Here is an 11346-nt window from a genome sequence, read left to right as displayed (position 1 = left end):
CAGTTCCTTCTCAGACTTTGTTAAGAAGTCGGGAGCTGGCTGGATGACATGGATGGGAAGAGAGTTTGATTGACTGCACATGTGTTGGAGCCACACATACATACATACCGAGGACAGTACGAGGCAGAGTGCCCTGGGAGACACACTTCTGAAGAGTGGTTGACTCAGGCCCCACCTATACCCAGCTCAGTTCCTAAAAATAGGTGCCAACTTGCATCCGTTAGACACAGGGCTAAAATAAATTCATCCGTCCCATCCACTTGCTTGATAGACCCTTCAGTGGAGCTGGCCTCCACTCCACTAATTGCTTTCAGGGGACTGGGAAATTCGCTGTACATGAAACAAGGGAGGAAACTATTCTGTGAAGAACTGTAAAGATATTTATAATTTCCACGAACTTGGAGTTAAGACTAAATATTACAAAAGGTACGTGTAGTATAGTCATTGATGTGTGTCTGCTTCCAGGGTTGTAAAATGTTCTTGCTGATTGCTTTAAATCAAGGAAGACCATAGGTCAAATTGTACTTGTTATAAAAGGAAATATTCAGTTGGATGTTGTTTTTATGACAATATTTAGTATTACTTTATATTATTGAATTTAGGCTTCATATATTAACCTCTTTGTAAAATTAGCATTTTTCATGTTTAGTATTAAAGAATAATAAGGCAAACTTGATAAACAGTCATGAGTGAAAATTATACTTCAGCTTATGGCTAAAGGGAAAAAAAATTTTAATTTTATTTTTATGAGCATACATTGATAATATATGCAATGATATATTTAAAAATATAAACCGTATTAAACTTTAATGAGGGAAAGGAAGAGCTCTAAATGTCTTCAACTGTTGCAGCTTGCCCAGAGATATGTATGAAAATGATTCCTTCACCAGCCTTAGTTCGATCTTGTACTTCTTGCTCCAGCCACAGTCTCACCTCCTCTGGGAGTTTTACTGGAGTGAGGATTAAAGAAACAGGTTCTTACAAGTTTTGCAGAATTAATAAAAGCACTGCCAGTTGGATCTGCCAGCCCTAATTATAGTACCTATGACCTTAAAGAGAGAAGACTAAGATTTTACTTTAAAGGTATCATGACCTACATATATTTCAAACGGATTTTGTCGGTCTTCGATTGCCTGTGAACACCTTGTGTGTGTCTTGTGCTGTAAGTGTTTAGATGTTACATAGTGGAGTGGCTTGGGGGAGACATTACAACAGAACCTCTTCACACACCAACTGAAAGCAAGGGCACTTTAAGATTACATAACACAGGGTTTAAATTTAGCTGGCTGGTACTGAACAGAAATTTTATTTTTACCAGAGCACTATTTGGTCACTGATGAGCTGCAGGGTGTTTGAATTATTTTAAAATTTTATGTGTAGGGTGCCAAAGGATGAGTAAAATATTTACCTCAGCTACATTCAGAGCCGTGGATTTTAACACGACAGAGCACCTGTTTTGAGTTTTAAAGATATGATCGCTGAGAGGCAAAAATATTGGGTGAGAAATGAGAAAGGCTTGAATTCTATCCTTAAATATTTCTCTACATGCCTGCCTAATACACAAATATTTTATCTTCTTGTTGTGAACATGTAAATGAACAACCAAATCCATCACTGAAAGTCAGTCAGCGTCTCAGACGTGTGCGTTCCAGCAAAGTGCCAGCCGTGTGGGAAAGTGTCCCCTGGAGTTTGGAGTAAATGTTTCTGATTTCACCCAGCGCTGGGCCTCTTTAAGAAACAGCTTCCCTCAACCAACTGAAAAATAAAAGTAGACACTTTTTAATGATTATGGAGAGTTTTACTACAGAAAATTGTCATGTAAAAATGTCAACCTGGGCTTCAAGTCTTCCTTGATTACAGAGGAAAAAAGGGTTGGTTGCCTTTCCTCAGATTTAGTTTTGGGTGAAAGGCGCACATAATTTATAGATAATTTACCGTTGTTTATCATTGAGAGTGCTGCAGAGGGAGACGGGGTCCAGGTCCTTGGTAGTTGTGCACAATGAATTGAATGGACTACACAATCAGACTTAAGTGAAGCAAGCGAGATTTATTGACAAAACTACACTTCCCAAGCAGAGTTAAGTGAAGCAAGTGAGATTTATTAGGGAAAGTACACTTCCCAAGATAGGAGAGTGGGCCACTTCTGCTAGCAGAAAACGGTCCCGTTGCCCCACAGGGTGCAGGCTTTATAGGGGGCTGGTTTTTCCTGAACCCTTCTGTTTGGCGGGCTTTTTACAACGCATGCGCAAGTCGTTATATAACTTTTAAACTCCTGCGCATGCGGTTTCCCACAGTCCTCCTTGATGCTCACCCAGGGGTCAAGATGCAATGCTAATTTATTATAATAGCATAATAATGAAGCAAGGTGAAACGGCGGTCAGCTGCTGCTGGGGTGCAAATGCACAGGTCCCCTTGCTGGGTGCCTCAAGGCCTCTCTTGGTAACCAGGGTGCTGGACGCTGGCTGATGGCAGCTTGGCGACTCAGGGTTTCCTCATTCCCATCGTCTCCTGCCTCAGTCGCTGCCTGCTATTCAACAACTACAGCATTTGTCTTCTCATTGAACGTTTACCAAAATTTAAAAACGTTCATCAGTATTCTTTTTACTTGTTTGGTAAAATATTACTTATGATGAAGCAATTTGGGGTTGGGCTCCCCTGTTAACCTTGGTGCTGGAAATAGGTATTTCCTTTCTTTTCTCTCTCTGTCTCTCTCTCTCTCTTACACACACACACACACAGAGGTCTGACCATTAAGTAACCATTTTGTGATACCTGTTTGATAGCTAGGGGTCGTGTCTAAATTCAGTAATCCATAAAACAGGACAGACTATTAATGTGTGTGAAAGTGTAATTTCAAGATTTTTGATTGAGCAATCAGTGGGGGACAGAATTTAATTGACATTACATTGTCCTTTTTTATTTGCTTCCCACCGCTTTGTTTGAAAGCATCCAAATTACACTTTGAAATTTAATTAAATTGTAATTTGTTTTTCCCATTTTTGAAACAAACACTTGCTCATTCAAATTAGAGGTTCGTCCCTTGCAGAATGGTGAGTAACTTTAAACTTTTCTGATTCAGAAATGACTCTAAGAACACTGATTTATTCCGTATAGGTTCTTGGTCTTTATAGGACTGTGTGATATGTCTGTTGTTTTCTTTTCCTGACACTACTTCTAGTGCCAAGTGAATGGTATTTTCTGACACCAACCAGTGCTCCAGTTCTCTGACACCAACTGGGTATGCAGCAATTCAATTCTCACCCTAACTCCCATAGTTAAAGCAGACCCCACAGATTACCCCACTTCAGCCTCCAACCCAAGTTGAATTCAAGAACAGCCAAATTCAGCGTGAGTCAGAGTAGAGCAGTGCCTCCATGCCCTCTCTGGGCTTGCTACCCATCAATACCTGCACCAACCTGGTAGTTCACCAAACCCTGTTGTTCAGGGTTTTAATCAATATTTCAGTATAGAGGGTGGTTGACTAAATCATTGGCCACTGGTGACTGGATTCAATCTCTAGCCCTCTCCTCTTCTCAGAGGTAGGAAATGAGGTTGAGTGTTTTAACCTTCTAAACATTCAATTGGTTATTCTGGCAATGGGCGCCCATCCTGAAGTTATCTCCATTCCCTCCCCTGCTCCACAGGGAGGCCAGGAGTCACTCATTAGCATACTAAAGGCCTATCACTCAGGACATTCCAAGGGGTTTAGGAGCTCAGTACCAGAAACAAGGACAAATGGCAAATATTTATTTAGTCTTATACCACATGTGCACAGTGTCTCTTCCTTCTTTGAAATGCTACCTATGAATTCCAGAGTAAAAAAATCATACTGTTTGTTTTACTAGTTGTTGGAATCTATTTCTTACAAGTTTAACTAACTTGAGCATTTTCATCCGTAAATAAGAATAATGACAATTAGATAGTTAGGCAATGAAAAGAGCAAAGGTTTTGTTTTCTTAACAAAAAGTTGAACATCAGAAATTCAATGAGTCATTTGTATCAATTTTGACACAACAAGTGACAGTGTGGCTATATTTAATGATTTCTTGAGACTTTATGAACTTAAATAATGGCATAAAAATAATCTGCAGTGAGCCCCACAATAGGCAATCCAAATTCCTGGTGGAGTAGCTACTCCTTAAACTGTCACCAAGGATAAGGGGAATTTATTGCATAGATAACTCAAAGAACCTCAGTGCCTATTTGCTTCAACAATTTAATTTCTAGATAAGAAAACTGAGGCACAGAAACATTAAATGATAACTCATAAGATTTAAGCAAAAAGAACTAGGACCAAGTGCTAAAAGAATTTATTTTGGGAAGTTTCTCTGTAGTCAACGATCTAATAGCATCTTCCCCCAAAATCTGAAAATACCAGCATGTGTATCTAAATGCATTAACTTGATAGTTACCAACACAGAAAAGCTTGAAAAAAAATCACATAACCATTAATTTTAAAAGTAAAGTCCAACATTTTAAATGGTTTCCAAACATGTCCTCAATGTTGTTCATTTAAAGTTTAATCTATGCAGGCTGAATAGAAAATGTTTAAATAATAATTATTTATTTTGTTTTGTAATTTGTAGGAACTTAATTTTGTTGAATAAAATATAGATAGACCTCACATTCCAAAGTAGCTGTGTCTTTTTAAAAAACTACATATATTAAGTTTTTGTAAGTAAAGTCACTTTCCCCATTGAAATTCATTATAACTCAATATCTCTGTTGTTGATTATTTTATTTTTTAGTGATCACTGTCATTATAAGAATTCAGATTTATTTTATCTAACCAGTAACACTTTTTGTCAAATAATTAGAAGATTTTGAGTAACTGTATTAAATAAGTGTTTTAGTGAAACAGTGAAAAGTCTTTTTTGAAACCTAAGGATTACCTTTTTAATTTATCTGTTTTGTAAGTTAGAATTTTTGACTGTGGAACTCAAGAGTCATATTGTCAAAGTGAAATATTCTGGGAAAGGGACAAGAAAAAAGTGTGTTTGTTCGATGTTACTAAAGGTTGTCAGTTCCAGCTCCGTACTTTATTTGAAATTCACTGTGTCTGCCTCTGTTGGAGCCTGAGCCATTTCCAGAGGACTGGGTAAGGTAGCAGCAGCTGTTTCGCTATGCAGGCGGGTGAATGCCTGAAGCAGTTTGCAGTTTCAGCATAGGGGCTAGAGCCAGGGGTGCCACAGGCAAGCAAAGGACACAATCAGCTGCTTAATTGGTTCTGTCTGCCTCTGTGCCCTCCCAGGTAATCAGGGTGGGAACAGAACCTCCTTACAGTGCTGACTTCTTCAGTAGGAACTGCACTCATCCTCTTACGTCCCCAAAGACTCCAAGACACTGCTTTTTAGGAATGTAACTGTGTTAGTGCATGTCTGCTTCAGTTACTGACTCATTCTGGAATGAGAATAATTTCAGGATTCATCATCCATCTGTCATCTAGAGCTGGACAACAGCCATCACTCTTACACTGTAAAATATCAGAGGAAATTATATTTTCAAATTTCAAATGAAATTTGAAAAGAAAGCATGTGTTTGTGTTTAGGTTACAATCTTTTTTTCCCTGAAAAGATCCAGTCCAGCTACTATAATTGTCAACTTGAAACTACTCTTTATAGTTTTTAATACTCCACCCTTTAAAGAGAAGCAATAAATTTTCTCATGTGTCAATTTTTACCTCTTTTCATTTATTTCACCATTTTGAACCAACTGGGCCCAGCTTCTTGACTATGCCATTTTGTTATATAACCATTTCTTTCAATTATGCTCCATTTTGCTTATATGTATACATATATGTATGTATATGTCTATATGTGTATATTCTTTTGTGTAAATCATGGTTTACCTGTGCCTGCATATTATTCTGTATTTCTTTCATATTCTCAGTCATTTGGATGTTCAAAGAATGAGCAGTCCTCAAACAACAACAAATAACCATAGTGATTTTTTTTAAATTAGGTAAAATACATCTCATTTTACCCTTCCTGTAACATTGTATACACAGCCTGACACAGAATTTTGTGATTGCTTGTATTGAGGAAATGCCAAACTACATCTTTATTAAAATAATCAACATTTTCTATAAGATCATTCTCCCATAGATAGATATATAAAAGGAGTCCAGGAGTTGATATATAAAATTTTGTTATTGATATTATCTTTACATTTTGATTAATTGAATAGTTCTTGAAATTAGAAGGATTTCAACACTGATGTGCTAGGTTCTTTCTATCTTCCTTTCTCCTTCCTTGATAAAAACATCTTATTTCTGTTAAAGATCTCTGGATCTTTATTATAAAGATCTTTATTATATTTCTCTGGATCTATATAATAACGATCTTTATTATATTCCTTAACCATAGAACTTAGGGGGTTGTGTGAAGTGGCCTCAGTTTACCAGAATCACAAAAACATCATCTTTTAGGGCCCGAGTATTTCCAAAAGAACTCCACACACACCTTGCTGGAATACAGAAAATGCTGTCAGGTAAACCCTAACTAGTTGAACACAGACTTTGGAGCCAGACTGATTTTGAACTCTGGCTGCTAAACTTACCTACTGTTTGACCTTGGGCAAATTACTTAACATCACTGTGCCGATTTGCTCATCTGAAAATGAAGGTGCTAATAGTAGTCACCTCATAGCATTTTTTGAGTTTAAATAAATTCATATTTGGAAAGTTATTGAAAGAATAGTGCCAGCTACATAGTAAGTGCTTAATAAGCTTTTGCTATTATTATCATTATTATTAGTATTCAACATATGAGGCTAGTATAATATAATAATCATTACCACTTTTCCAGAGAACAAGAAAAGAATATAAAGCATAAAGTTATCCTAGATAATTTAATGTTCCAAGTAATTCTACTTGTTGAACATTCAAAATAATGGCACACTAAAAAAAAATTATTTAAGGGAGAAAATTGTCTCCCTGATTTAATATGCTCTTCTGTTGTTGAAGGATGCCTCTTGTGTTCAAATTAAATTTCTGTCCTCTTTGGAGTTGTAGAAAGTTATTAAGTGCCCTCTTTCTATTATAATCATTTCAACACTTGAAACTAAAAACCTTCCTGTTATCTTTGGTGATGTCTACATCACATTACTTTAAGAAACAAAATTCTATGACCACCTTGACCCCAATGACTGTCTGCTTCCTGTTGGAGCTGCTCATAGCCACATGATGGACCTTGTCATTACTTCGACTTAGTTCTGGGACTCTCAAAATAGTCTCTCAGAACATAGTTTTCTTTCTTTTCAACTAAAACTGATTTTGACCCTCAGCATCATCTCCCCATCCTCAGCACATCCTACTCATTGGCCCTTCTGTCTTTACTTGCCTCCTCTCCATCCTGGATCCATTCACAGTGTCTGAGTGAAGATGAAAGGAGAGCTCTCTTTCAGGAGGGAGACACTGAAATATGGGGCTGTGGGGACCAGACTGTTTAGCAAGGGTCTCTGCTGTAGCAAAGGCAAAGAAGAATCAATCCAATTGCGGAAGAGAAAGCAAAAGATCATGAGCCAGTGAAACAGTGTAGTGCATCTGGTTTGAGGGATGAAGCTCAGCTTTAAACATGAAAACAAAACACATGGTCAGAAGTAAGGAGCACTAGGGACAAGATAGGATACTGCCTGTGATGGACTAGTGCATGCATTTCAAAACTAAAGCCAAGAACAATTTAGGAGTGTTGGAGACCTAGAATTAAAGGCGCCTGCCTCGAAGATTCTGGAATAGATCTAAGAGCTTAAAGAAACCATGCTACACCTAATGCCACTCAGCCTGGTCTCCATCGTCAGCTGCAATAGCTGCACAGAACTTCCCTTGAGCCCCTGTTTCGTTTGTCCCCACGTGCTTGAACAAAATCCACCTCACCACGGGCCAACTCAACATTTTCCCATAAACTGCCATTTTTCTACCATTTCCAGGCTTATTCTTTCCCTCTACAGATAGGTAGATGATAGATAGACAGATACAGAGATATTTAAGGGTTTATGGTTTCACACCTATGCTAATACTCAACTCTCACTTTATTTACTTTTAATTGATTCCATGTCACATTTACCATTATTCCTGACAAGCACAGATGTTTTCTATTCTAACATACAAATTAAAAATTTGAGAATGGAAATAAGTTTGTGGGTAGTATATTTTTAAAACCATGTGGAATTTTAGAAGGTTTGGTAAGGTTAGGGGCTAAAAGTTACTGATATATTTTGGGTGTAATATGAATGAAACTGAGGGCTGATGGACTGTGGTAAGACAAATGCAGAAGACCAAGGGTGGAGCCCTGGAGACTATCCATGGTTGGGTGTTAGGAATTGTGTGTGTGTGTGTGTTTCAGGAGACTGATCATGATAAATGATGGTATTTTTGTCTGTTCTAAGCCACATATCAACTCCACACTCAAGTTTGAGATTTTAGAAAGAACAAAGCAGAAAGTGCTTTAAAGCACCAGCATTTTTCATTTCTCTTCTTAAGACATTTTCTGTAATAACAGTAATCAGGCCTGGTGACGTTCATGACATTTTTCTCAGGCCCTGTACAGCTGCAGAATGGAACCTAGGGCTTTTTGCCACATCTGCTCTTTTGGTAGGCTTCCAACTCAGGGTGCACTGGGACACCCTGAAAACATACTGAGCTCTTCCTCCTAGGTCTTGCAAATCAAGTAGGATACTACTTGTGATTAAATGGTCCTCCAAGGAAATGTGTGTGTGTGCATGCATGTGTGTTGATGTTTGAATGTTCTGCCTAGACTTGGCTTGCTGGGCTAAAGAGGCTAGTTATCTTTATTTGGACTAAACTATGATAAAGACATTAATGTATTTGGAATTTTTTTTGGCTACTATACTTTTTTAATCGCTTAGTGCAGCTATGTGGAAACAGGAGAATTTCTGGCAGAAATTGCTTGGAGGAAAGCCCAAAGTTGACTGGTTTCACTCTTCACCTGCTCATGTGGTACCCTGCTGTGCATTTTTGGGTGATGAGCTGTATTTTGTTGTGAGAAACTCACAGGTTCACAGGCAAGGACTTTATTTTTGCTCCTACCTGGAAGATCTGCCCCCAGATCTCACATAACATCTCCACATTGTTTAAATAACTTCTTTTGCAGAATTTGGAACTTATTTTCAACTCTTTAAAAAGATGTAGGAGAGAGAAGGTAACAAAATATGTCATCAGGATCCATAAAAAGATGGGCATTGGGTGTTGCAATTTCATTTCAAGACAAATTCAATCAATAAAATGCTTAATGGGCATGTACTGTGTGTAAGTCATTGTGAAATGTTAAATTCTTGTGAAGTTTGCCATTTTAATCACAGCTGTCAGTTTGCTTCTTGGCAGACCATCTAGGAGTTTTAGTTCCAGGTAATGATGAAAGTTTAATAACCAGTTTGGCAAAAATGTTAGGAAAGGCTCTGCTGCTCATTGTTAGGGAAAGCACATGCATATCATTCTTAGAAATGCTTTTACATTTTTCCTACCACCCCTCCCCACATATGGGCCTGTAAGTTGCATTTCTGGACACTGAGTGATGGCTGTCCTGCCTATTTCCAATCTCTGTGTTGCCCTTTTGCAAACTGATAAAGCCAAGAGATTCTTTGACTGAAATCATGGTAGATTATGGTTGTGCAAGCTTCTAGATGACTTAAGAGATGGAAACTGATGTTGAGCCTTGGCTAGTAGTTGATAAGTTGTAGTTGTAGTGAAGTGTCTAACATTTTTAAAATAACCTATGAATACAAACAAGGGGATGCCCAACTGTACAGTCTGAGTTCCCTTTCAGGTGAACTTTCCTAATGCAGTGGATGATCACAATAAACTGAAGTGACTTCTCCATTTGCCTGAGGTTTTTGATGCCTAAAGGGAATAGTCTAGGAAAGTGATTCTATTTGAAAGTTGTGAAAATCTAGCTTCCTATGGAATTTTACAAAGAATCCCAATGTGTGTGCATGTGTGTGTGTGTGTGTGTGTGTGTGTGTGAGTGTTTATACAGGGTGGAGCAAAAGTTGGTTTACAATTGTTCTTATGGAAAATAATACAATAATTAATGAATAATAATAGAAGAAGAAACTGTATTCTGTGTACTTACAATTTTTTAAATGCTTTTTATATTTCACTCCCCTTAGCTTCTCTCCTCTCACTTCTACTATACTTGAGTTTAAATATAATTGGTCTAGGGCAACTTTAGTTTGCAAGTTTTAATTAAATTCTTTGTTGTTCACAGATGTGACTGTCTTTAATGTGCATGGAAAAGAGCAAGTTTCAATCTGAGTAACATTTCAAGGATGATTTTTACACTTCACCCTTTAAAAACAGGAGTGAAATAAACCGTCTAAACTGAGCTCCTCCACTTACAATGCACTTATAGGATTAGATTTTGAATCTGAGGAAAAAGAAACACATGCCAATGCCAAACTTTTTAAAGATAAGTAACTATAAATAAATTAAGGGATGATGAGACTGACTAACTATGTACTCCATGTGTTTCTGAAGCAGGGTGGACTATTAAATTACTTCCACTCTTCGGACTGTTCCTGGTGTCATTAGGAATCTGATCTCATCTCCTTCTTTTGAAATTACAGGCTGCTTGTTGTATGCAGCGGGTATTCAGGGCATGTTAATGGTGACAGGGAGAATAAGCCAGCACCTGACTCAAAGTTTTGATACCTTAAGAGTATGATAACTTTAAATTATTAACATTCTGTTCTAAATTTAAAAGCCTTCACAATGTAGACAGCATTATCCAGTGACCTCTACAATATGGGGCCAGTAATCAGAATGCAGTTGTGAGAGTACAAACATTTGAACAAGATGACAACTACCTTTTATTCTAGAGTACATTTGAAGAACCTATAGCTTTGGTTGGGAAAACAGTATACCCAACCTACATGAATTCTTGTCATTTTTGCTTAACACAATTTTATATTTCCACTGAAGATTAAGTGATTAGAGACCAAAAAGTTTTGAAAGCATTCAGTTCTTCAGGTAGAATGTTTCCAAGGACATCACTGTTCTGGAAAAGTGCATTTACTCCCCAAGGAGTCAGTGTTTGCCAAGCAATACGATGCATTATTGAAGCATTTTCACTCCACTGCTTGATTGCTTAGCTTTTCCAAATAATGTTCAGTAAACAAAGTGTGTGCAATTAATGTGACTTCCCTTCTTTGATCAAGTTTATCAGCCACCAAGTTCAAAAGAAAAGCATATCTCAGTATGCTGCTGCTTGTGGACTTCGGCAGAAAAGCATTTTAAACAAAGACTTATTTAAGATCACTGAAATAGTCTGTGTAAATTCAGACTGAATTTCTCTAAGACAAAAGGCAGATTCAATTAAATACATTTTACCA

The 11346-nt window shown here is 37.5% G+C and overlaps 1 protein-coding gene across 1 annotated transcript in view; it reads left to right on the top strand.

The window, feature by feature from the left end:
- The first annotated feature begins 259 nt into the window (after positions 1 to 259).
- Positions 260 to 11346, top strand: part of XIRP2 (xin actin binding repeat containing 2) — a 73740-nt gene continuing 62653 nt past the window's right edge. The window contains exon 1 of the mRNA XM_045832923.1: positions 260 to 426. The gene's annotated coding sequence lies outside the window, so the exon portion shown is untranslated. The remainder of the gene's footprint in view (positions 427 to 11346) is intronic.

Source organism: Phyllostomus hastatus, unplaced genomic scaffold (genome assembly GCF_019186645.2).
Source record: "Phyllostomus hastatus isolate PE091 unplaced genomic scaffold, TTU_PhHast_1.1 phas_contig_1, whole genome shotgun sequence".
In the NCBI taxonomy this organism is placed as follows: Eukaryota; Metazoa; Chordata; class Mammalia; order Chiroptera; family Phyllostomidae; genus Phyllostomus; species Phyllostomus hastatus.
The sequence above is the reverse complement of the archived record's forward strand: the minus strand, read 5'-3'. Positions and strand labels throughout refer to the sequence as shown.